The 27,194-nt window shown below is 40.6% G+C and overlaps 1 protein-coding gene across 1 annotated transcript in view; it reads right to left on the reverse strand.

Annotated features, from left to right (window-relative positions):
* Nucleotides 1–27,194, reverse strand: part of RAB6B (RAB6B, member RAS oncogene family) — an 87,502-nt gene that overhangs the window by 58,408 nt on the left and 1,900 nt on the right. The gene's annotated exons all lie outside the window — the stretch shown is intronic.

A 27,194-nucleotide genomic window follows, 5' to 3' on the forward strand; every position in this document is an offset into this window, starting at 1 on the left:
TAACTACTAATATAAAACTTGGATTTACAAATGCAGGTTTTCAAAGCCCTCTAAAGCAGAGAAGGAGGGTGGAAGTTACTTGGTTCTGCACACATATTGCTTGAGAAACTGAGCAATTTCTCAGCAAACATGAAGCAGGCAGGTCATTGATATTCCAGTCCCATGCATCACCAGCATCCTGCTGAACATTTCAAAAGGGAAATGCATCTCTTAAAAGACAGCTTTGAAACACGCCTGGGGAAATAAATAAATTTAGTTTTACAATGGAATTTCTGGAGTTCACACAGAGATTTGAACAAGAAAAATGTGGAAAGGGATATATAAATGTATGTAAAAATAAATAAGATGGTTTTGCATATGGTAGCTGTCAGAGGTGCAGTGGAGCCAGGGCTCAAGATGTCAGTGTCCAGGACCTTTTAATTAGCAACAACTACTGACGTCATCTACTACCCTTCCTGGATTCCTCGCCCTTCTCATTTTAGTTGCAATCTTCACTATTGCTGAAGTTGATACGGATTTTTGCAGAAACATTCTTAGAGGCTATCCCTTTTGCAATCCAAACTATTTTGAGGGTAGCTTGTTCTTGGGTGGGCAAGAAACATCAGCTGGACAAAAGACCTGTTCTTGGTGGAAATTTGCACTGCACAAATGTCTAGGTCCACTCTCAATGCCTGTATTTTTGGACTTTTTTAAGGGATGTTGCTATAGGGACTGTCATGATGAGAGCCTATACAAAATTTACTACTGTTCCACTGATGGCTGCTCTTCCATAAAACAGTAAGGGTAAAGATAACAAGGCCATTATGCACTTCCTTTGGTACATCAGTGTTTACATATGTAAAATACCTTTAGGCAATGATTAGAGGTGGAAGAGAAATTCAAATAATAATAATAATAATAATAATAATAATAATAAAATGGTTGAAAAACAGGTATTTCAAGTGTTGTGAAATTCTGACAAAAAGAATCTTGGACTGATTTGAATCTTCACAGTACAAGTCTTATTCAGTGCAAAATCTGCATGTGGTTATTCTGTTCAGAATACAGCTTTTTGTGTGTGTGCAGGAAGCAGCTTTTTCTGCATAGAAAATAATATTTTCCCACAGAAATATTATTTTCTACACAGAAAAAGCTGTTTCCTATTCAATTCAACCATGTGCAAATTTCAAACAGGCTTTGAAAATGGTGCAGTGGAAACAAAATCCTAACATTACCAACTGATTTCTTTAAAAGAACATCAGTGAAGAATTACATCCCTAGCGAGAAGGGATGCTAAGCCAATCAGTAGTTCACTTCATGTGGAGATAATGATGAGCTAACATGCCAGCAAAGAACGTACTGGTAGCAGGTAGGGGATGCTTTAGACATCCTTAATGTCATAACAACATCTGCATTGAGGACAGCAAAAGTGTGAGAACAGAGACAATCATATGTTTCCACTGGGCCTTTAATTGTGAAGGCTTCTTCAATGACACTACTATAAGGTACATTTCTAGTGATATTCAACCTTCACATGAATGATTTGTGGCTTAACTTTCAATCTATGGGGTACTGATACAGTATAGGAAAAGGGGTTACATTGACCTACTTTGTTTTTATTTTATAGCCCACCTTGCTCTCAATAAGGAGGAAGGCTGCTTACAATAAGGTTGAAACAAGATAGAGCTAAAAACTGATTATAAAAGGTTAAAACACAATAAAACAAGCTATTACACTAAAACAGCATTAAGATTTAAAAATTATAAAATTATATAAAAACATCTATAAAATAAAAACACAGGACCACTACTCTCATGAGAAAGAACCTTCTGCAATCAATTAATCACCCAATGTCTGTTTAAACGTAAAGGTCTTTACATGCTGTTGAAAGGAGAGCAGAGAGCCTACTGTGACCAGGTATCTGTTATCTACAATGCTTCATCTTTTTTAGCAGCATAGGAAGCCATTACTCCATTTGACCCAGTAGTGTCAATTCTGACTGGCAACAGAGATCCAGGAAACCTCTGGAGTTCCCAGGTGGTCTCCCATCTGGGTACTAACCAGGACTGACTGTACTTAGCTTCCAAAATCAGACATGACTGGGCACATTCAGGTTGAAATGGTGGCACCAGAATGATCACTGTTCCAATTATAAGATGTAGGGAAGTTCCTTACCTTTTATGACAGCTCCTTTAGCAACTGATTTAGACTACAGAAGGTTCAACATGTTTTTCTTTACTTCTGCAAGGCTTACCTGATTTGGTTGTATTGTTAGTTTTGAATAAAGTGTCTGCTAAAACATGTTGAACTGCTCTTCTTCTTCTTCTTTTTTTTTTTTTTGTAGCAACTTGTTCTTATTTTTTTCATGTTATTTGTGTCTCTGGTACCAAATTTTCTGTTAAAGACTTAATCCCCAAGAAGACATCTACTTCATTAACTGAGCTATACCTGTATACTTTGTACTACAATAGCAACAGTGGCACAACAATATATTGTTCCTAGAAAAAGGAAATATCCTGCCAGTGCTGTGATGATTTTGGCTATGCTCAGGGGGATCAGAGACTTTTTGGGGAGGGAGTTGCTAGATGATGTGATCATCCTTACTGAGCAACAAGTTTCGATATTTCAACCCTAGTACTATTATAGCACTTCTGAGCATGTAGGCAGTGTACATCGGCACCTTTTCCCATCTGAGCAACTATTTTGCACTTGGTTGCAGTTGGCAGACCTCTGGATTATACAACAAAGTTAGTCCTTGTTAAGTCTGATGTCTACTTACCTACTCCTAGTCTGCTACATCCTGATTTTGACAGACAATAATCTGTACTAACTGATCCTTTTTATTACTATCTATCCTTGAATCTCTGCCATGTTCTCAGAAGACTTCACTCAATAGCTGGAGGGCTGTTAACATACTGACACACAGGAATTCCAAAGGACTGAAACATTGGGTAGAATTAACTGCATTTTCATTTTTGTAAGGAGAAGCTTCTTCCAGATTAGAATTTTGTAACCAAACACAAACAGCAAGGGCCATTTTAATAGTTCTTGCCACCACCAACTCTCCACTACGTGACTGAAAGACTACTAAATTTAGAAGCATAGGCTCAGCATTTGTCAAGAGACCAGCCAAGTCTCCTCACAGGAGCCAATATTCTGCAACAAAACTGCCCCTCTGTTCTCATTGGGAAGCTTGTGAAGATGCTGAGCAAAGAAACAAAACAAAACAAAGCCCCAAACCTAATTTTTATCCATTAGCCAGCCAGCCAAGACAAATCAATAGTAGATCAAAGGTGTCTAGCAGAAAACAGTCCAAGCAATTCATCATGGGGCTCACAACCATCTCATTATCTATGTAGCATGCAAGAAAAGACGGCACTGATTCTGGTTGACTGTATGTGGAGAGGCTGCTGACTAGACAGGGAAGAAGCATTGTAGCTATGGACCAATAGCCTCTTTGTAGTCTCTTTATAAACAACTGTTTCGTTGTGATAGGCTCCAAATTTTGAGAGAAAGTGTCTCTTCTTTGGGTTTCTGAACAGTACATAAATGCAGCTGGCTGTCACATGCCCTTGGTTTTGTTTTTTTGTTTTTTAAGATGACACTATTTTAAAAAAACAAAACACTTTCACCACCATCACCATGTACTACTCACATGAGGTACACAATCTCCAATTGGCAATTGTCTAACTTGAGTAGATTTACTTATAGGATTGCCAGGTCAGGATTAGACTTGGGCTCAGACATCAAAATCAAGACCCAGAAATGACTTTTTTGTGGTTTCTTGGAAAGGCCCTGTTGATGTTACAAGGGGCAGCCTTGATTATATCCTTAAGCGTGACACATGAAGTATCAATCACAGTTATACAGAATATGCAATTCAAATATAAAACACAAAGACTAAGAAATGAGGCAAACAGAAACATTTTTCAAGACAACGCTCGCAATTTGAGTTTCTTCTCCCTTGCCTGAGAACTCAAGAAGAAAAGGAGCCAAGTCCTGAGACCTAAGAACCCTATTCACTCGAGATGTTTTAAGAACAGTTTCTTAACTTATATAGTTGACTGTCACAGTATAGAATCATAGAATAATAGAGTTGGAAGAGATCCCAAGGGCCATCCAATCCAACCCCCTTCTGCCATGCAGGAACTCTCAATTAAAGCACCCCCATTGACAGATGGCCATCCAGCCTCTGTTTAAAGCCCTCCAAGGAGGGAGATTCCACTACACTCCAAGGGAGTGTGTTCCACTGTCGGACAGCTCTTACTGTCAGGAAGTTCCTCCTAATGTTGAGGTGGAATCTCTTTTCCTGTAGCTTGCATCCATTGTTTCGGGTCCTAGTCTCTAGAGCAGAAAAACAAGCTTGCTCCCTCCTCAATATGACATCCCTTCAAGTATTTAAACAGGGCTATCATATCACCTCTTAACCTTCTCTTCTCCCCAGCTCCCTAAGTCATTCCTCATAGGGCATGGTTTCCAGACCCTTCACCATTTTAGACTTAGGAAACTGTAGACTTATGGCGACTCTAAGGCAAACCTATCATGGGTTTTTCTTGACAAGATTGTGTTGGTGTGCTATTATTTGCTACTCAGAAGGATCCAATGTCCTGTCAGAGTGGTGGAGTCAATCATAAGATAGAAGGCTCTTTGCTGAGAAACAACCACCCACATATCAGTGACCAATCACACAGGGTGGCTACACGATGTTCATGATACAGTCAGCCCTCCTTATCCACAGATTTTTTAGCCATGGATTCAAGCATCCATGGCTTGAAAATATTCCAAAAAAGTATAAATTTCAAATAGCAAACCTTGATTTTCCATTTTATATAAGGGACACCATTTTGCTCTGCCATGATATTTAATGGGACTTGAGCATCCAAGGATTTTGTTATCCACGGGGGAGCCTGGAACCAAACAAATAAGGTCCCACTGTACTTTATTGAGAAGTTGCAGTTCTGTTCTTCATAGAGATGAATAAAATATTTGAAAATATTTGAAAAATTTTTTTTTTAAAATGTGTTTTTGAGTGTTGAGAAACTCTGATGAGAAGAATCCTGGACTGATGAGAATTTTCAGTTTGGGACTTGCTCTACATAAAATTTGCACATGGTTTATTTGCATAGTAAACTGCATTTTCTCTGGGGAAAATCCCAGATTTTTGTGCACAGGATGTCATGTTTCTGTGTTGTATTATTCCTTTCCATACAGAAAATGCTGTTTCTTGCTCTGAAAATGCTGTTCCATGCACAAAAAGTCCACATGCAAATTCTATGTCCCAAATTGCAAACAGCTTTTGAAAACTGCATGGTTTTCAAAGGCTTTCTCACAGCAGGAATAAAATTGCTAAAATTACTCATTGCTATGTTCAAAAAGAAATTTAGATCCAAAACACACTGTAGAAATAATCCAGCTTGAAACCGTTTTAGCTGCCCTGGCTCAATGCTGGGAATTCTGAGAACTACAGTTCTGTGAGACATTTAGCTTTCTTTGTCAGAGAGCTCTGGTCCCACACTAAACTACAATTCCCAGGATTCCCTAGCACTGAGCCAGGGCAGTTAAAGTGGTCTCAAACTGGTTTATCTCTGCAGTTCTTTACCACATGAACTCCCACTTATAGGAGTTTTGTTTTTGAATAACATCACCTTCAGCACTACTAATTTAATCTGATAAGGAACTCACTGAAAGCAAACTCACTAGGCTACAATGAAACCAAGAAACAATATTTGTTAGTTGGTTATTTATTGGTTTATGTTTATTTATTGTTAAACATTTCTACTAATACTCCTGTTTATTGTTGAACAATACCCACATATTTACTGTTTATTTTGCCTAGTAGAAATAAACATCTATTCATTTCATTTATTTCTGTTTATTTATTGGTAAACAATATTAGTTTATTTATTGTTTATTTCTACTAGCAGCAATAAGCTTACTCACTCTGTATGTTTATTGTTAAACAATATTATTTACTGTTCATTTCTCCTAGTAGAAATAAACTTACCTATTCATTTCATTTGTTTATTGCTTATTTATTGTTAAACAATACTAGTTAATTTATTGTTTATTTTCTTTGGCAGAAATAAACTTACTTAACTAAGAACAAAGGCACAGGAAGAGTCCAAAAATACCACCAAATGACTCCAGACTGCATGTTCAGGCTCACTATGTAATAATAATAATAATAATAATAATAATAATAATAATAATTAATTTTATTTGTATACCGCTTTTCCATAGATCAAAGCGGTTTACAGACCATATAAAAACCATTAAAAACAGCTCATAAAAATAGATAAAATCCACTAATACAAATTATACAAAATCTGAACACAACCATTCAACAGGGTAAGGCAGAGAATCGATGGGAACGGGAATACACAGCTTCATTTTACAGGGGAGAAGGCTTGACAGAAGAGGAAGGTTTTGAGCCTCTTTTTAAATGTTACCAGGGAGGTCACAAGACGGAGCTCCTCGGGGAGACCATTCCAAATTTGTGGGGCCACCACTGAATAGGCCATCCGGGATGTAGAAACATGTTTGGAAGATGGAATTTCCAACAAGTTCTTCCCGGACATCCTGAGTGTGTGGGGCGGATTATATGGGGAGATGTGGTCCCTCAAGTAACTTGGGCCCAAGCCATATAGGGCTTTATAGGTAATAACCAACACTTGTATTGCGCTCGGGAACGAATAGGCAGCCAGTGGAGATCTTTCAGAATAGGTGTTATATGGTCAAACCTGGACGCACCGGTGACCAATCTGGCTGCCATGTTTTGTACTAGCTGAAGCTTCCGGGCTTGGTACAAGGGTAGCCCCATGTAGAGCGCATTACAGAAATCTAGACGAGAGGTTACCAGAGCGTGTACCACAGTTTTAAGGTCCCTTTGGCCCAGGTAGGGTCACAGCTGGCATATCAACCGAAGTTGATAGCAAGCACTTCTGACTGTTGCATCTACTTGAGATGTCAACTGCAGAGACGAGTCCAGAAGTACTCCTAAACTGTGAACTCCATCCTTAAGGGGAAGTGTGACCCCATTCAGGACAGGTGGATAAACTTCCTTCCCCGGGTCTGGGGAACCTATCACAAGCACTTCCGTTTTCTCTGGATTCAGACTGAGTTTGTTTTCCCTATGTAAATGCCAAGGGGAGAAAGGGTTAAGTATTTTTTATATCTGAATCCTAGTTATTGATGATTTTGACTGAATCACTAGCCCACAAATTAAAGCTGGTTGAAGCCCTCTCCTCAAATCAATCAATCAGTCAGTCAGTCAGTCAGTCAGTCAGTCAGTCAGTCAGTCAGTCAGAGACTGAAGAGATTACAAATGGTCAATAAAGCCAATTGCTCCACATTATAAATTGATGCCAAAAGGAGTTGTTAGCTATTGCCTCAATGTGGAAGCTTCTTCAAAGTTTAAATGACAGAAGGCACCCAAGTACAACACATTTAATTAATGAACAAAAATAAAAAAATGCATCAATGTCACAGACTATATGGATATTAAAGCATGGAGGACACTCAAGAGGCAAAACATTATCACCCATCTCCCAGCCCCCGCATAACATCCCTGCATTCACCACTTCCATCTTGACTTTCTTGCATGGATCAGGGGAGTCTGAAAGGCAATTCTAAGTGTGTTATGCTAAATGTGCTCCAAATCTCCCTTCAGAACATCTCATGGAAGGTAGGAAGGTCAGGGGGCAGGGACATTGTATTGTGCATGCCTCTGCCCTTGATGTCCACACAGTATTCAATAAACAGCATTAACAGTTATTCTGGATATGAGAAAGAGAAGAGGAGATACATAGAATGACAAGCCCCCTATTCAGGCAGTCTCTATTTACATTAAGTAGACATGCATTTGATCCAGTGGGTCTATTTTAGGTTGGACTAAAAACTGAATGCATGCCTTTTAAAAATTGCTCATGCTTTTTAGATATATTAAATCTTGTATTTATCTTACACATATTTTTGGCTGCTCTGCTGGTTTAATTGAATTGTTTTATAGATGGATTTGATCTTATTGGTTTTTGCTGTTGTAAACTGCTCTGCAAATTCCCTTGGGATTCACAAGAATAGGGCTATTAAATTATTACAAGATTAATTTATGTATATATCACCAAGAGAAATATGGTTACAGGACATTTTAAAAACACAACAAACAACACATTATAGGAATCCATACAAGTGACACTGGGCAACCCACTTTCCAAAATAAGTGGTATGCTCACCTTGAACCAAGGTATCTCCCACTTACAATAATACACATTCCTACTACCAATAATTTAAGTGGTTTCTCAGTCTGAAAACACATACCAGAAGGATTTGGGTTTTTGCACGTGATGGCAGTGCTGGGGGGGGGGGGCTGTAACATAGCGTTCTCACAAGGTACAGGGAGAAGACATCTTCCGTGAAAGGTGACGATCCTATTGAGCATCCTTCAAATCAAATGTCTTTCATACTTAAAGCAAGGGTAGGCCTATTGCAGCCTTCATGAGCTCCCCAAGCTTGTTTTTATGCTCCTCAATACCTCCAGAGATTAGTTTTTCTCTGCCACCCTGATGATACATTTAATTTCCCAGAAGTCTCCAGGAAAGGCAATTAACCTTCAAAATAGGTTGCAGCCTCACTTCACTGTTTATCATCAAAAAACTGCCCACTTTATCAAAGCCAAAAACCGGTCTTCTGGGTCTTCTGGTTTTTAAATTTTTTTACTTTTAGCACCTCATTCAGAAAATTAAAAACAACAACTGTAGAGTATTAACATCCAAAATCTGGCCTGTGACTCTTCCCTAGCCTCCCATGCCCAACTTAAAGCTGTTCCGTTATGTAACTGGGCAAATGTGATTCTTCACCAAAATCAGAATTGGAGAACTTCGGCACCTCCGGGACTGCGTTATGTAAATTGATAATGCTTTATTTATTTTCACTGTTCACTTGCAATAACCAGAAGCCCTTTACATGTACAGAACTGCAGCTCTAACTAGCATGACAAGGGGTGATGGAAACTATAGTTTAACACAAATGGAGAATGCCAGGGTGGGCAAAGCTAGTTCAGATCAAAGCTGGGGAACTCTAACCCTCCAGATGATTTCTCCTACAACACCCAACAGTTTAATTTAATATGGCAACAGTAAGAGATCCTAGCGCTGTAGTCCTTTAAAACAGAGATGGGCAACTGCACAAGGAGCGGGGGCCATTTTACCTCACAGTGCCCATCTGGTGGACCAAACCAATGAGTTTCAGTGTGCTTGAAGTGATGCAATGTCACTTCTAATTGCCATTTTGGCTGATTGGGAGCTTGAGAGGCTTTGCAAGATTATGTTATGCCCAAGATTGTAAGGGCAACCTGTTTATCCTGAGAGCGTGTAATGAGAATCTTCCTCTCCGTGAACTTATTCACAGTAGGGCTGACACAGACATTGAGACACCAAATTTGGTTTTAAACACCATGCATGTAACATTTATTGAATCACACAAGTAACACAAACATTGATTATCAAGAGCTCTTTCACTCACACATTCATACAATACTCACACACACTTTCCTTCCGCCGAACATTGATCAGTTGTTCTCAAAGGCTGGGGATGACACCGTTGCCGCGGATGGTGCCAACAAAATGGAGATGAAAGTCCAGGGTCTTTATACTTTTTCTTCTCTCTGGCTCTTGGCTGCTGAAGTCTTGCAATATTACAGCCCATTACTCAACTTCCTCTTTTGGGAGGACAGACAGGTTGTTCAGATCAGTCCCTGTTCAAAGCAACTCGTTCTGTTCAAAGTTCTCCATTGTCCTGTCAGTTCCTCATCATGGCGACTCAGGAGGTAAGGTTCTTCCCGGTCATGGTTCATCACACCTGGACGGCACCCCGCTTCAGCTTCCAAGTTTTCAGACTTTCCTCGCCTCGGTTGCCAAATACCTTCGTCACATCAATGCTCTGCGCGGAACCATCTTGTTTGGTCCTTTAGCTATGTTTAAAGCACAGTTCCTTGGTTCTTCGGTTCTTCAGCTCTGGGTTTAAGTCAGAACTCACGCATTTGTCTTACAATTAGAGGAAGAAAAATGCTCTGTTTTTAGGAAGTTTAGGCCTGTTTGGGGATTTAAAAAAATGCTTGAAAATTGCCCCCTAATTTATTTTAATAAAAGTGTTGGGTGGGACTGGGGGCAGGAGAGGTTTTCGGGGGGGGGGAGTGCCAAGAGATCCTATGGGCCACACTTTCCTCACCTTCGAGGCACACTTTTCCTCATTTAGGAGGAGAAACATTAATCAAGCCTTTGGAATTGTGTATAAAAGACAATTCCCATCACCCAGCCTGCAACACCCCACCATCCAGCCCACAGTAGTGGCCATAAAGAATATGGCTGAAAAGAGAAACTCAGCTCAGGGAGAATGAAGGAGGAAGGAGCAGAATCTAGAGATATTTGGGGATGTTGTGAAATGTACACATAAGAGGGAAAGGGTTAACTCAAGCATCCCACTGTGAAAATGGCAGATGACATGAGATGCCAGGAAAAGAGAGATAGGAACAAAAGAGGAATCCAATGTGCACTAAAGGGAAAGCAGGGCTGTCAGGTGTCCTGATGTATAATTAAAAACCATCCTCCTCTCCCACTGAGTGGAAACTGCTCTGCTCGTGTCTGGTTTGCTAAATTAGCCATGCCTGGGCAGGTGGAGCACACGTCACACTTAAGAGGGGTCCCTAGAGGAATGAGAACTCAATGCATTAGTCACTATTGACAGAGGAATGGCAGTAACCCCCAGGCAAGCATTGGCAAGGGATTGCCACCAGATGGTCCCACTGCCAAAGTAGCACACAATCCAGGGAAAGGAGCCAGCATCTGTGATGGAGGGGCGAGCTGCACAGTGCCACAAGTGGCTGCTCTCTTTGCAGTAAGCTGGAGCTAACCATTCCCAAGTCTATACACTACACATACCAAACTGGGCACCTCTCCATATCACACCAGCTGGCTCCACAGCCTCTTTAGCTGCGCTTCCATTCCTTCACAGTGGGAGAGATCATCCAATTCATTTTTTTGTTTGCCTTTGGCTTTTTTTTTTAAATGTGATCCTGACAGCAGGTCTGCAGATGCAGAGTGCCACTATTCACAGTTGCCAGGCAACAGACGGCAAAGCGATCAAGAAAGCCTGAAGGGGTCAGGCAGAGCCAGCAGAACTATAGGCAATCAACCGAAGTAATAGTACCACTCTATTTTGCCTTGCTCAGACCTCACCTGGAATATTGTGTCCAGTTCTGGGCATCACAATTCAAGAAGGATACTGACAAGTTGGAGCATGTTCAGAGGAGGGTGACCAAAATGGTGAAAGATCTGCAAAACATACCCTATGAGAAACATCTAAGGGAGCTGGGTATGTTTAGTCTGGAGATGATAAGGTTAAGAAGTGATATGATAGCCTTATTTAAATATCTGAAGGAATGTCATACTGAGGATAGAACAAGCTTGTTTCCTGCTGCTCCAGAGATTATGATAAGGAGCAATGGATGCAAGGTAGAGGAAAAGGGATTCCAGCTAAACATTAGGGAGAGCTTCCTGATGGTATGAACAGTTTGACAGTGGAACATGCTCCCTTGGAGAGCAGTGGAATCTCCTTCTTTGGAAGTTTTTAAACAGAGACTGCATGGCCTACTGTCAGGAGTGTTTTGATTGTGTCTTGCTGAATGGCAGGGTGTTGGAATGGATGGCCCTTGGGGTCTCTTCCAAATCTTATGATTTGTGATCAGCTCTGGGCCACACCACTGACAGAGGAGAATAAACATTCAATCAGCGTTAAGTCTGGCCCTCAGTTCATTACTCAGATGCACACCCAAAAACTTTAAATGGTACTCAGTCCTGCATGAAATACAGTGTACCCTTGATATCCCCTTGGATATAATTCCAGGACCCTCCATGGATAACGAAATCCATGGATGCTCAAGTCCCATTATATACAATGACATAGTAAAATGGGGTCCATTATGTAAAATGGCAAAATCAAGGTTTGCGTTTTTGTTTTTTGCTTTTTGAATATTTTCAAACCATGGATGACTGAATCTGTGGATATCGAGAGCGGACTGTACACAGAATTACTGCCTTAAACTGGAATCCTAACACAGAGTTGTTGTTAACTGCCTTCGCGTCAATCTTGACCCATGGTGACCCTATGAATGAGACATCACCCCCACCCCCACCCCATCCTCTACTGCTCTGCCCAGCTTCTGCAAACTCATATTTGTGGTCTCTTTAAAAAAGTCCATCCATCTAGCATGTAGCCTTCCTCTCTTTTTACTTCCCTCCACCTTTCCTAACATTTTTATCTTTTCCAATGATTCATGTCTTCTCATGTGAACAAAGTATGACAGTCTAAGGCAGGATACAGACCGCCCAAAAAGGGCGCTCTGCTGCCGCCTCCATTCCCACTGGCAGGAAGCTTCAGCTGCCAAACGGCAAGGCTTCCCGGCAGCCGAAAAAGAACCCGCAAAAAGTGTATGTGTGTGGGGGGGTTGCGTCCTGAATGTGCGAATGGCGCACTTTTGATGTCTCAAGCGCAACACGCCATGCAGATGCTATGTGTCCGTCGTGTCAAAATGGCAGCGACCGTGTGTACAGGGCGCCGCCATTTTGATGCCCCTGTCATGTGCCAGGGGTGAAGCCAATATGGATGGTGCATCCTCAGCCAACCCCTAGCACGTGACGGGGGTGCCGCAAAGGCCCGTCTAAATCAGGCCTACGTCTTGTCATCTTGGCTTCTAGGGAAATTTCTGGCATGATCTGCTCTACGACCCATTTGTTTGTCCTTTTGGCTGCCCATGGAATCCTCAGCACTCTTCTCCAGCACCACATGCCAAATGAGTTGATTTTTCCTTCTGTCTTCTTACTTGACTGTTCAGCTCTCACATCCATACATGACAATAGGGAATATAATGGCTTAAATCATTCTGGGGTTTGCGCTGAGTTGCATGTCTTTGCATTTTAGGATCTTTTCTAGTTCTTTTTTAGCCATCCTCCCCATTCTTAATCTTCTTTTGATTTCTTGGCTGCAGTCCCCATTCCGATTAATGTTTGATCCTAGATATGAGATCTCTTTTACTATTTTCCCCCTCATTGTCTAGTTTGAATGTGTGTAAGTTCTCTGTAGTCATTATTTTTGTTTTCTTTATGTTCAACAGTAGACTTGCCTTTGCCCGTTCTTCCTTGATCTTCATTATTAGTTGTTCCAGGTCTGGGAGGTTTTCTGCTAGTATTATGGTGTTGTTTACATATCTTAAACTGTTGACATTCCTTCCTCCTATTTTCACTCCTCCTTCTTCCGTGTCCAAGCCTGCTTTCCTCACAATATGTTCTGCATATAAGTTTAATAGGTAGGGTGATAGGATACAGTCTTGCCTGACTCCATTGCCAGTTGGGAATCATTCTGTTTCTCCTTGTTCTGTCTTTACAATAGCCTCTTGTTCTGAGTACAGATTCCTCATTAGGACTATCAGACATGTTGGTACTCCTATGTCTTTAAGAACAGACACAGACTAGGGGGTAAATACCTCTGAAATACCTCTGGTTGGGATACATGTCATTCAATTCTAAGAAAATGGGCAGAGATTTGGGCTATAACTCTTCTTTGTACAAGAGTTCAGTGGGAAAGTGATAACTTATTGCCTTTTGAAATTCTGCTTGAATCAAAAGTTACAGGAATTAATAGTCATATACTGACTGATTCAAAAAGCATGGTGCAAAAGTAAAACTGTTCTTATTCGGTTTTGCATTATTCTTTTTGAATCATCCAACACAGGACACAATCCAACACAGAACAGAGCCTCTTAAATGTTATGAACTGAAGTGCTTCAGTGACTCTGTCATACTGGAGTCACTGAAACTATTTTTAGTTTAACAAAGAATGGCTGCATAATCTACATTGAGGTGGGGTGGAGGTGGGCAAAATGGGGATTTCCAGGAGACTGCAATGCCCATCAGCCCAAGCCAGTATAGCAAATGATGAGGAGTGGCAGGAAAGGCAGTGCAACAACATCTGGAGAACCACATAATTCTTACCTCTGCTGTAATCCAGCTATTACTTTGCTGATATGTTGCACTACAATGCCCAGAATAACATGCTGGCTGGGGATACTGTGAATTGTAGATTAATACAACTAGAAAGCATTGGATTGTGGAGGCTGCACTAAACTCATCTGCTAATTTACAAGAATTTTTATTTTCAGTAACAACTGTAGTTTCATGACAGTTAAATAAACATACAGTAAATTAAAAGCCTTTAAAAAAAAGAGTTAAGCCTTCAGAGATATCTGGATTGGATGAAGGAATCTGTTAATTTTACTTCAAGCCATGTGTGAATTTTTGAAAACTCAAGTTCTACTGCTCAGTTTATGACATTTTTGATTTTTTATGACATGGTAGGTACTATCTTCCACTGCATTATTTCAAGGTTCAATGCTGATAGAATAGAAACACTCCATGAAAAATCCAGAAATCTAGGCTAATTTACACTAATCTAACAAGAGCCTTAACTTTAGAGCAATAGCTACAACTTGCAGTTAATATATTGAAAAACATACTACTAATATAAGAAAGGATCAGCCATATTCCCACCGATTATAGTAGTTTTGGTATGTCATTTTATGAATGGTACCACTGCTTTGTTTAGACTAGAGCAAGATGAATCATTTCTACATGTTATTTTTATGCCTACTTGCTGGAGTCTAATAATACATATACTGTACATACACACATAAGGAATGTTTCAAGTTGTAGTAGAGTTTCTTTATGCCAAACAATGTGTTCAGAATAGAGATGGGTGAACTTGTCAGTTTTATTCACTCTCAGGTTTGATCTTTTATATATCTCTGTCAGGGATGCTTTGATTGAGATTTCCTGCATAGCAGGGGGTTGGACTGGATGGCCCTTGTGGTGCCTTCCAACTCTACGATTCTGATTCAAATTCCTTCATTTGAATTTATGAAGAAATTTGATAATTTTGTTCATTTTCTACTTAAGTGTCAACTGTGCGGATTGTCCAAATCCAGTAAGTACATATTTTTGGCATAAAGATGACTGTGTTCTGCCTGCCTGCCATCTTAGAAGCTAAAGATGAAAGGGAAAAAAGAGATACCAACCCTAATTCAGCAAAGTTGAATATACAGAAATTCAAAGCCAGATTTTAGAGTTCAGCCATTCCAGCCCTCTGGTTGAGATACATGAGTTTGTCAGTTCTGCTTCTATTCATGTGTGGATATATTAAATCTCATGTTCTTCCACTGAATTTATGACAAATCTGTGACTTTTGGAAAGCTGTCATTTAAAAAGATTTCTCATCCATTTGTTGTTCAAAAATTCCTGATAAAAAGCACGGACCATTCAGTATCGCCAAATGAAAATTATACACACACACACACACACACACACACACACATATATAAATGCTAGGAAACAGAATCAGAACAAACTATTATTTTCACTGGGAAACAGATGGGAAGGCAAGAAAAGATTAAGGATAAGTCGGTATACAGGAGTTTTGTGGGAGGAAAGTTTTGACTGGTAACAAGGACAAAAATATACCACAGTGTACCAATTTAAATTAGGAACTATGGCTTGTGAAGAACGAGATCAAGCATGCTGAGATGGCCAGCTGACTCTTGGGTGTGGTGAGAGGAATGGCCAGAATACTGGGCCAGCCCAAAACAGTTTTCTATCTAAGCAAAATATAGCACCCTCTATCATTTTTTAAACATTTTTTAAACAACGCTGGAGAGAAGATACACATGTATGTTGCCTTACCTTGACAAAAATCCCACAATACGTGATCCTGTTCTTTCTAATGCATCCCATATCCCACAGTTCTTATTATAGTGGCCTACCTATTAGGCCAAAAATAATGTTTTAAAGGTACCAAAGAGTCACATTCCCCAACATTCAGGTTCTTTCTGGAGGACATGTTTCAGAGTCATATTTGGTAAAGGCAACCTATGAACTTTTTACAGACATCTACAGTTAAAAGTGGTTGTTTTAAATTAATATGATAAGGAGAAAGACTGATGAATGAAATGCTGATGAATCAGCATTCAAAGAGCTGCCCCGTCTGACAGTTGCACAGCAACTACACAATACTACTCACCCCAATATAAACATATCCAAATATTTACTGTGTTTGTTGTGTCCAGACAGCTTCAATTTACTGTAATGGTGGATGAGACATTTCCAAGAGCTTTGGTTATCATCACCTCTGCTCAGATCTTACCAATTCAGGCTTCCTTGATCAGATAAATCCATCCATAATGCAGTCTTCCTCTGTGTCTACTGCCTTCTATTTTAACAAGCATTATCTTTGCCAATGAGTTGTGTCTTTTCATAATACCGAACAGTCCCAGTTTATATTTTGGCATCTGATGAGAACTTAGATTTAATTTGCTCTTGAAATCCTTTGTTTGTCTTTTTTGGTGGCCCAAGGTTTCCACAGAGCATTACACAAGCACCATATTTAAAATGACTTGACCCCCCCCTTCCCGATCGTCTTTCCTTACTCTCCAGATTTCACATCCATACATAAATAATTGTAAATGTATGGTGTGGATGATCCTGACTTTAATATTCAATTATATAGATACAGGAACAAATATTGACATACAGGGCACAATCCAACACAGGACAAAATGACTATATTAAACCTATTTTCATTCACTGTTGCTTTATTATTTGTGTGTGTATATGCATTTTTATTTCACAGGCATCAGGAAGTGCCTAGCATTCCACATCTTTCCATGCAATTGCCAGATCCTAGCAACTGATCCAGTGCCAGTTGAGTCTGAGAGAGACAGCCACCTGGAAAGTCTAAAGGACAGTTGGGCAGTTTAATGATTACAGCATAGCATGGCCAAGCAATCCAAACTAGAGATAGGAGGAACGATGGGGATTGTCTAAGATTAACCAGAACTGTGGAAACTTGCCAGGAAGGCAGGAAGGCAGGAATGAGTCAATAAACTGGTTTTGAGAATTATTAAGAAATATTAAAAGGTAACTTGAAAAAAGGATGTTGCTAAAGCTATGCTTGCTTTTTTGAATGTATAAAAGGTTTGAAGAAAGACAATTGGGTGTGACAGTCTTGGAATCGCCATTTAGGTGGCTGTCACCCCAGACGGAGAATAAAGGTGTGCTTATTTTGGACCACAGTTCGGACTCTTGACTCTCTTTGTTGCTGGGTGCTCCAAGGACCCTTCCAGCATAGGTTGGGAGGGCTTGCACCCTCCCCCTTCAAGTCAACTTTCTTAGATTCCCTGCATGCAATCTAGAGTTTTGAGATACCATTTGTATACATCTGCAATTAAAAGTTCACCAGGTACTCTTAATTATTTAAGTACCAAAACTGGTTTGGGGAGTTAAGTAAATGTGTGGATTCATGATTTCACAAGCATCAGCCAATTGGCATTGTGCACAGCCAGCTTGATCTACAAAATCAAAATAACTAATTTCCTTCAAATTCAGCTCTAAAGAACTATTATTTAATTGCCTGTATTACTTAAGTGATGTTTCATTTGTAGACATCTCATGTTACATGAGGCCAATACCACATAGACCCTTCCCCTTCAGTTTCTTAATATGAGTAAAATTTCAGGAAAGGTCTTTAGTGTTTATAAAATGTCTTATAAGTACCAAGATATAAGATCAATAGTGCGATATTTCATAGCAGGCAAAGATGATCTGGGAAATCTAGAATTTGTTGGTTTAAATGAAGATGCATTCTGCCACTTGAGTTAAAACAAATACTGGTTGTACAGTTTTCAACTCTTATTCTGCTGCTCGTTTTAAACATTATCTGCTGAAATATTTGCTTTTCTCCTGCTGGTTTTACAGTACTATTGTATATATTCTGCTGTCTTTAGTCATTTTTTAAATTATTGTTGCATCATTGTATTTTATATTTCTTATCAACTGTACATGACTAGAGAACTCTGGTTAGTGGCCAGTTTAAAAGTGGAATCAGTCAGTGAAAATAACTGTTCAAGGTTGAATATTTCATGTTATACAGGACTGGATAGCCCTCAAAAGAGATGAAGCTGTTCTCTGTAAAATACAGTACATGTTTACCCTAGATGTGTAGCCCAACAAGCAGAAGAAAAATCTGACTGCACAGTTTCCTGGCAGGTTATAATAATCAGAACCTGGTAGACTGTTCTTAGTGCTTCACATGCAAAGATACACATCTCATCATCTCTCCCAAAATCTAAGCCACACTTCCACCAGAAAGTATGTACACATAGTTACATCAGAGTCTGGCATTTCACCCCCATTTCGGTTCCTTTTTGAATGGCACACAGAGCCAAGGCAATATCTGCACAGAGAAAACCAAAAAGGACTAATGTAAATATGCATGGAAAATGAAAGCAAAACAAAGCCTGATTTGTTAGTACTTGGATCAATCCACACTCAAGGAATATTAAGATCAACAAAAGTTAAGTTCAGTGGAAGGATTATTGATAAAGGCCCTGTACTACAGAGAAAGACAATCAAGTTGAATAGCGAAGCTGATTTGATCAGCTGTTTTTAAAGAGTTAATCCAACAGATACACTCCTATTTTGATCTTAATAATAAAAATTATAATAATAATAATAATATTTATATTCGATTAATCACTTGGAATACAAGCAGATTACAAAAATAAAACGAGATAGTTAAAAATTCTAAAAACCGCTATCCCTTCCCCCAGTATATAGTAATACTAAAAAGAGATTAAACCAGAAAGACATTAAAACAATAGTATAAATATATCCCATCTTAAACAATGGGATAACCAGCTTCTTCCTAAAAATAAATAGGGCCCATCAAAGGCATTTTGCTACACAAGACAGAACAGCAAATAGCACCCCTGCCATTCCCAAAGTCAAGGTACACAATATTCAAAGCCACTGCTTGAGGCAGAAAATCTCGCCAGTATGCCTCCTCTTCCTGCCAGTAAAATTATAATTAAATAACTAACATTTTGCTGCAATTTCATGGCACACTCAGAATCTGCTCCCTATGGAGGCCACCTCACTGCCTGACGGAAGGGCTGGCTCTGCAAAACAACAACAATTCCTTCCAGGTGAATACTATGGCTGGCCAATCCAGCAATAAAAACATCTAGTGACATTTGAACTTGCAAGCAAGCAAGCTGGCAATAAAATTGTAGCCTACACAACTATTTTATAAGTGGAGTAAGTGCTGCTTTGACAAAGCAAAAATGCTCTTGAACAAAACCCAAACTTCCTTGCAAGAACTCAGCTCATCTGCATATTAATTCAAATCAGACAAGGTAAGGCATTGATTGTGAAAATATCAACCTTGCATTGTGTGTTACTAAAGCATGTTCAAAGTTGGCATTTCTGGGTTTTCACTAAAATAAAACAAGAGAAGGTAACCAATGCAATACATGTTTGAAAAAGCTTCTTCAAACCTCCACTAACATGAAAGATCCACAAGGTTTGGGGACTATTTTTTCCACCTATATGCCTTCTCACAGGACCACTAGATCTATCCATAAAAAGTATGTATACAGCTGGAGCATCTGAACAACACCCATAATCCAAGGTTATTAATTTGTGCTCAAGTACAACCCCCAACACAATTGGCTGAGGAATTATGAGAGCTAAAGTACAACAGATCTGGAGGGGATAACACTAAAAATGGCTGGTCTGGATCCAGAGGCTGAACTAATTTGGGGGAGTGGGTAGGACAAGGACCATTCTATTCACTAGATTTGAATCAGGACAAAAATTACCCATTCACACAATACTTAACAGATAGGGGAGAAAGGGGGAGAGAGAGCAGTTTTATTCCTTCATTAAAAAAAGGAAGAGGGGAAACTAGCCTAAATTGTTGTAAACAGCCAGGGCAATTCTTCGTCCACCTTGTCAGCTGACAGTCCTATATTTTTCATGTAACAGAACTGATTGATTGATTACTTTTACATGCTGTCTTTCTCCCAAATTGGAATCAAGGCATTCACTAGCAGAAACAAATCTCTTCCAATTTAGCAGCCCTGGATAGTAGTTTCTGAGTTAATTAATTGCCACAAATTATCAAGCTATGGACCACCCTGTTTAAATATTTTTGAAACACATTTATCCCCCATCAACTCTGCAGCCTCACCCAGTTCCCTGTTCTGGTCCCTTTGGATGCTATGGGGTTACTCTGTGCTTAAGCTTCAGTGTGTTATGGCCACGTGGAAAGGACTGGAAAGTGTAGGAAAGAAAGAATTGGGGACAGGTGTGCTTTATTCCACTCTATGTGGAGATTAGAGCTAGTCTGTTACAACTGTCCCACCACTCAGAACCTAAAGGGTAGCTAATGAGGCTATTTCAAACCACCCATAGTTTATGAAGCATAAAAAGTAGCTCTACTAACATCCAGTCACTGAGTGAAAGCAGGAAATGGGGGTACTGGTCAGAGATGTGTCCTCCCATATCTTTATCCAAAGCAAGCACAGGTGTGCATCACTGTCACTGCCTCCCTTCCATCAATTCAGGAACAGAGACACAGAGGAGGTGGTCTAGTCTTCATCATTAGGTGTGGAATCAAATATCTCTTCTCAAGGACCAACAGCTCTTTGGGGGAGGGGGTCAAGTTTCCCTTGCCTCCTGGAAACATTTGATCCTCCAGAGGTCCCTCAGGATTAGTGATGCTGGCTATGACTGGGAGTAGTTGCAATCCATCAGCTTTTGATGGGCCAATCTTTCCCATACCTGCTGTAGTGCAACCAATGGGTATAATTATAGCAGAGAGCAGAATGAGGGTGTTGGTCCTCAAATTTGCAGATGACACCAAATTAGGAGGAATAGCTAATACTCCAGAGGACAGGATCAAAATTCAAAATGACCTGAATAGACTAGAAAGCTGGGCCACAGCTAACAAAATGAACTTCAACAGGGAGAAATGTAAGGTACTGCACTTAGGGCGAAAAAATGAAATGCACAGATATAGGATGGGGGACACCTGGCTTAAGGAGACAACATGTGAAAGGGATCTAGGAGTCCAAGTAGACCACAAGTTGAACATGAGTCAACAGTGCGATGCGGCAGCTAACAAGGCCAATGCGATTTTAGGCTGCATCAATAGAAGTATAGTGTCTAGATCAAGGGAGGTAATAGTGCCACTCTATTCTGCTCTGGTCAGGCCCCACCTGGAATATTGTGTCCAGTTCTGGGCGCCACAATTCAAAAAGGACATTGAGAAACTGGAGCGTGTCCAAAGGAGGGCGACTAAAATGGTGAAGGGTCTGGAAACCTTGCCCTATGAGGAACGTCTTAGGGAGCTGGGGATGTTTAGCCTGGAGAAAAGAAGGTTAAGAGGTGATATGATAGCTCTATTTAAATATTTGAAGGGATGTCATATTGAGGAGGGAGGAAGCTTGTTTTCTGCTGCTCCAGAGACTAGGACCCGGAGCAATGGATGCAAGCTGCAGGAAAAGAGATTCCACCTCAACATTAGGAGGAACTTCCTGACAGTAAGGGCTGTTCGACAGTGGAACAAACTCCCTCGGAGTGTAGTGGAGTCTCCCTCCTTGGAGGTCTTCAAACGGAGGCTGGATGGCCATCTGTTGGGGATGCTTTGATTTGGATTTCCTGCATGGCAGGGGGTTGGACTGGATGGCCCTTGCAGTCTCTTCCAACTCTATGATTCTATGATTCTAAATAAGAATTCTGCCCCCTCCATGAAATTTTGTTTCAGTACCCAAATATCTTGCATCACAGTAACTTAAAACTTCAGTTGAGCATTTCGAAATAGAGTTTAGGTATCCAAAGAAAAGGGACAGGGAAAGGCCCTAAGGGAATGTGAACACAGCAAATATAAGAGTTCTAGGCATGAACAACTTGCAATGTTTCACCTTCTGAAATGCTAGAAATCTGGGGACTTAAGAAAAAAATTATTTGAGGGGGCAGAATTCTTGAGAGGCAACACCCTCATTTTGCCACCCTTGTAGCTATTCCCTTGAATAACAGCTAAGTACCATCCTTAAATCACCGCTGTTTGCTTAGTAGCACTGGATTGAAATATAAAAAGCAGAGCTTCACTGAAACTAACAGGTAAAATATCACTTCATGTGCCTTGATCTCAAGCTTTTTCTTTGGAACACAATAAACCTGCAGCAATGGAGCCACTGACAGCATGAAATAACAATCAGGAGGAAGAGATGAATTAGAGAGGAGAAAAACAATTGCTTTAGCTTTTTATTTTGCCCTAGGACAGATATGGGTGAGGGTGGCATGGAAATGATTATGGATGGAAAAAATTGATCAGCTGAAAAGTTCTTTTTTTGATCAATAACATTAAACCAGCACAATTGTCAGAAATGTGGCTGTCTATTTGATGCCTGTGCACAAGCAGCCAAGGTCATTTGGCTTTGGTTCTCTCTTCAGCATGGTTTTTATGCAACTTGTTCAGAATGTAATTAAAATTGCACAGCATGCTGTGCAGGGCCAACTCAAGACATGTTGCTGCCTGAGGCTGAGCAAAGCCCAATTTTCCCTACCATGCATGTTAAAGTGCATAATATCCAAATCCAAGTGAGCTATTTTGGGACCTGAGGCACATACTTGGTAGTAAAAATACAACACTAATAAATTAGCAAACTAGTCTCTTCATGTCACCCAAAATTAGAGGTGTAAAGTAGCCATTTCATTCTGCTTAATTGGGGGCCTGATCTTCCAAAGCAGAAGGACTCACTGACCCACATATTGGCAGGGAATTGCTGATGGACATTTAGCAGACAAAAAGCTTGAAACAGTTACTTTATTAAACACCACCCACCACACTCAAAAATTCCCCACCAACATACTCATGAAACGTAGCGGCTGGGAAACTTTAAAATGTAACGATTCTAAGCACTAAGAACCAAGTATGAAGAGTTACCACTCTCTTGGCACAGCTAATATGTGATGCTTCACCTTTACCAGTATTTATGGCAGGAATGAAAGTTCCACTCTTCTTCTACAGAACAGGGTCTGTCCAAGATATTTTGCTGCCTTTGGACAAGGACTGCATCTGCACTGCAGAAGTAATGCAGTTTGACACTGCTTTTACTACCATGGGTCTATCCTATTGAATGTTGGGATGGGTAAATTGTTGTGCTACCAGAGCTCTCTCACAGAGAAGGCCAAGTATCTCACAAAACTACAAATCCCAGAATTCGAGAATAACATTGAGTCACTGCAGTTAAAGCAGTGTCAAACTGCATTATTTCTGCAGTGCAGATGCAGCTAAGGATAAAAACCATCTTTCCACATTTCATGTACAGCACCAACAAAGCTATCAGTTAAGCAGTGGTGATGAGACAATATTCTCAACTGAGGGCTGGAGATTGGTTGGGAGCCAAATGCAGGGCCAGGCATTTGGTACCCACAGCTCTGCACTTCAACATTCTCAGTCACTCCCATGCATCTCTCTCCTGAGGCAATCACTCCATTCTGCCTAATAAGAGTGCCAGCCCTGCTATAAATGGGGGAAATGCAAAAGAACAAATGGGAAAGTTATGAACCAAGAGGGGGGAAAGAAATGAACATGAAGAAGATGTGAAATAAGGCTGGATCAAGTGTCAGGCAAGGCTAGATTAACATGTTCCAAGTCCCGGAGCAATGTTGCATTTATGAGCATATCATTATATAAAAATATAATTATTTATAATGTTTAGAGGTTCTTCATAATGTGAAACCCTATGCTGTAGCTTATACATCAATCTGCCACTCATGATAGAAAAGGGGTGTCTCTCTTGAAAACATAAGGCATTTAGAATTCTCAACTACGGAGCTCTAGTGCTTCACCAAACTATAAACCCCAGGATTCCGTAAGATGTTGCTTTGGTAGTTAAAGTGGAATCAAAGTGCTAATTTGAAAGGGCGCAAGATACTGACTAGAAATTATCTCTCTCCTTTCATGCTTGCTTCAGAAGGATGATGCAGAAAGGGGAGAAATGGACCAAGGAATGATGTTATGTTGTCTACCTGGCATAAAGGATGGAAGCTTATATCGTTTTTTTCCCCTAACCAAGAGTCAGTATTTTATTTAGAGTGAATGGCAAAGGAGAAGACAATTTAACTCTTTGCAGGTCAACACTCCCCCCCCCCTCCCTTTATGCAGAACAGGAATGTTTCCTTGGTTGATGAATAAAAGAGTAAGAGAAATAATGATTCTCTAGTCACTTTATGGCCAACACACCTATGGAGATTCCATGCTCAGGTCAATCCATCCCAATCCCCAGCCAACCTCCTATAAACTGGCAAGACTCCAGATGTGTTGAACTGCAACTTTTATCACTCCAAGTGAGAAGTGGCTGGGAATTATGGAGATTGTAGCCCAACACATGTAGAAGGACACTAGGTTGGAGAAAAGTGAATTAAGATCTGATCCTACCTATCTTCAAGAGCCAATGTGGTGTATTTGTTTGAGTGCTGGACTTTGGGAGTCCTGGGTTCAAAACCTTGATTGGCCATGGAAACCCACTGGGCAAGTTACACTTTCTCAGTTGTAGAGGCACACAATCACAAACCCCTCTGAACAAATCTTGCCAAAAAAAAAAAAAAACCCACCACAGATTTACCTTAGGGGTCACCATAGTCAGAAACAACTTGAAGGCACACAACAGCAACATGTTTATTACAGATTGTGCCTATCATATGTGCTGTGTTTTGGGAATAAATGTTGGCCTACAACACAGAGATGAGAACCAGTGCTGTGTAGTGGTTTAAGTATTGAGCTAAGACACTGGGAAAGTCACAGTCTCTCAGCTTCAGAGGAAGACAATGCCAAACCTCTTCTGAACAAATCTTGCCAAGAAACCCCCATGACAGGCTTGTCTTAGCACTGCTGTAAGTCAGAAATGATTTAAAGGCACACAACAATAACACAAAGAATAATATCTGAAATGACTGTTTCCATTTTCAAGACTTCAGCATGTCGCCTCCAAAAAGACTTTGACATACCTAATGATTGACCCTGCCTCTCTCTTCTTAAACAGCTGCAGGGATTTAGCAGGCAGAGGTTGTCCCGACATAGGGGCAAAAACAGTAGGGAGAATTTCACTCTGCTGGTCCCCCCCCCCCTCCTATCTGTTGCTGTGAAAAGGCAAGAGGAGGACAACTAGGACAAGAAGATACAAAAGCCTTATGAGGCACAGATTTGATGAAAAGCCTTCCTGTAATTATCCAACTAGCTTAAAAAGGAAGAAGCAATGCTGCGCTGTCATATTTCTTCAAAAAACACACAACAAAGATGGAGGAGGGAGAGCAGATCTAGCGTCAAATGAGTCACTTCTCTTTCTTCCATGAAGATAGAAGACTGGAGATGTTAAGAATTGGCATCCATTTAATAAAACAGCATAAAAGCATACAAATAATTCTCTCTCCTCTAAAAGAAGACTAGAGGCTTTGTTTGGAGGTGGAAGAGGCCAGAACTTTGGTCTGATGCCCTGCTACACTATAAACCACAGCATTTATCATGAAGGTACAAAGCCAGTGTGGAGTAGTGAGTTGAGTGTTAGACTATAACTCTGGAGACCAGGGTTCGAGTCCCACCTCGGCCAAAAAACCCACTGGGTGACCTTGGGCAAGTCACATGCTCTCAGCCTCAAGGTAAGGCAATGGCAAACCTCCTCTGAACAAATCTTGCAAAAAATTTTTTATAGAGTTGCCTTAGAGTCACCACAAGTCGGAAATGACACAACAACAAGCCTTTTCTCTTTCTTCTTAAAAAAGCTATCAAGACGGATCTTCTCTGACAGGCCTTCCCTAAATAACTTGCTCGGTCACCCTGCTGATATGGACCATTCTATTAGTACCCCAAGATGTCCTATTTGTCCCATTTTCCTGTCTTCAATTGTTTTAATGATTCATAGGGTATTTTAATTATCGTTATGTTGGAATTGTTATATTCTTATTGGGGAGGGAGGCGATGATGGGATTTATTTTTTGTATTTAATTACGGTCTGCCCTTCCTTTACGTGGGGGATCCGTTCCAGACACACACACACCCATGTAAAGGGAATTCCGTGTATGCTCAAGCCCCATTTAAATGAATGGGGCTTGTGCATGTGGTGGTGGCTCCCAGCGTGGCTTTCAGCGTATGCTGACAGCCTTGTAAGGCACACCTGTGTATGACGTAGGCACACTGCACTTTATTTTGTATTGTATGAATTTTATTACTGTTGTAAGCTGCCTCAATCCTGTGGGAGAGGTGAGATAAAAATAACAACTTCTTATTATTATTTCACAGGATGGGAGCTTTGCAGCCTTTGTTCATAGGGCAACTTACAAATGGGTTGGAGTAGAATGCCCACCATACCCAGTCTGCCAGCAAGCTGGCTGGGGATGGCAGGAGTTGTATGTCTAACAAATTGCAGGAGCAACAGGTTGGAGAAGGCTGTTAGCTACTTTATGCTTAATTTCCAAAATTAAAGGGAGAAACAAGGAGATTCAACTTCCTAGAAACCACTGTCTCTCTTTGGGGAGAAGACTGATTCCACATTACTAGAAATACAGTGCCTGGTTGGTGGTTTTAAACAATTCATTTTTAGAAAACAGCATGTCATTACCATTAATTTTCAACAAGGAGAGGGAGACAAGGGGAGGGACACCTGGCCCAGAGGCAACATGCCACTGGATGACAGCAGCTGGGAAGACCAGTGGTTAGGGAGGGCTACTGCCTTCACTCTTAAGTTTTCCAGAAGCATCTGGCCTGGCCCTGCTTTCAAAAAGCAGGATGCCGGACCTGATGAAACCAGGGCTGGGCTCATATTCACTTTAAATCTGTTCAGGTGCATTCTGATTAGAATGCACCAAGACTGAAGCCTGGGTGGATCACTTCTGCTTTTATTGTTTGCTCCAGTGATGTAAAAGCCTTTAAAAAAGGAAAAACCAGACCAATTGCCTCCTAAAGGAAAAGACACCCTGGAGGTTTAAAACAGCAGCTCTGGGGGAAGGGATTGGACCCTGTCAGATGGATGACACCTGCAGAAAGGTTTCAAGCTGCTTTCCCTCCCTCTCCCAAGGAGGTAGAAGAAGAGCCTCTGGACCAAAAAGGAGCTAAAAGCCAGTGATGGAAAACTATAGGAAGCCTCTTGGCTCCTCTCCCTTCCTAACAAGGGAAGGCATTGCTCTCTTTTTCTCCTTCTCTAGGGCCAGTCTTTCTCAAGGTGGGTAGCACCAGGATGCAGGACACTACAGTTCCCACCATCTCAGCTAACCTAT

Source organism: Sceloporus occidentalis, unplaced genomic scaffold, assembly GCF_023333645.1.
Source record: "Sceloporus occidentalis isolate IW3139 unplaced genomic scaffold, rSceOcc1.0.p SCAF_2, whole genome shotgun sequence".
In the NCBI taxonomy this organism is placed as follows: domain Eukaryota; kingdom Metazoa; phylum Chordata; class Lepidosauria; order Squamata; family Phrynosomatidae; genus Sceloporus; species Sceloporus occidentalis.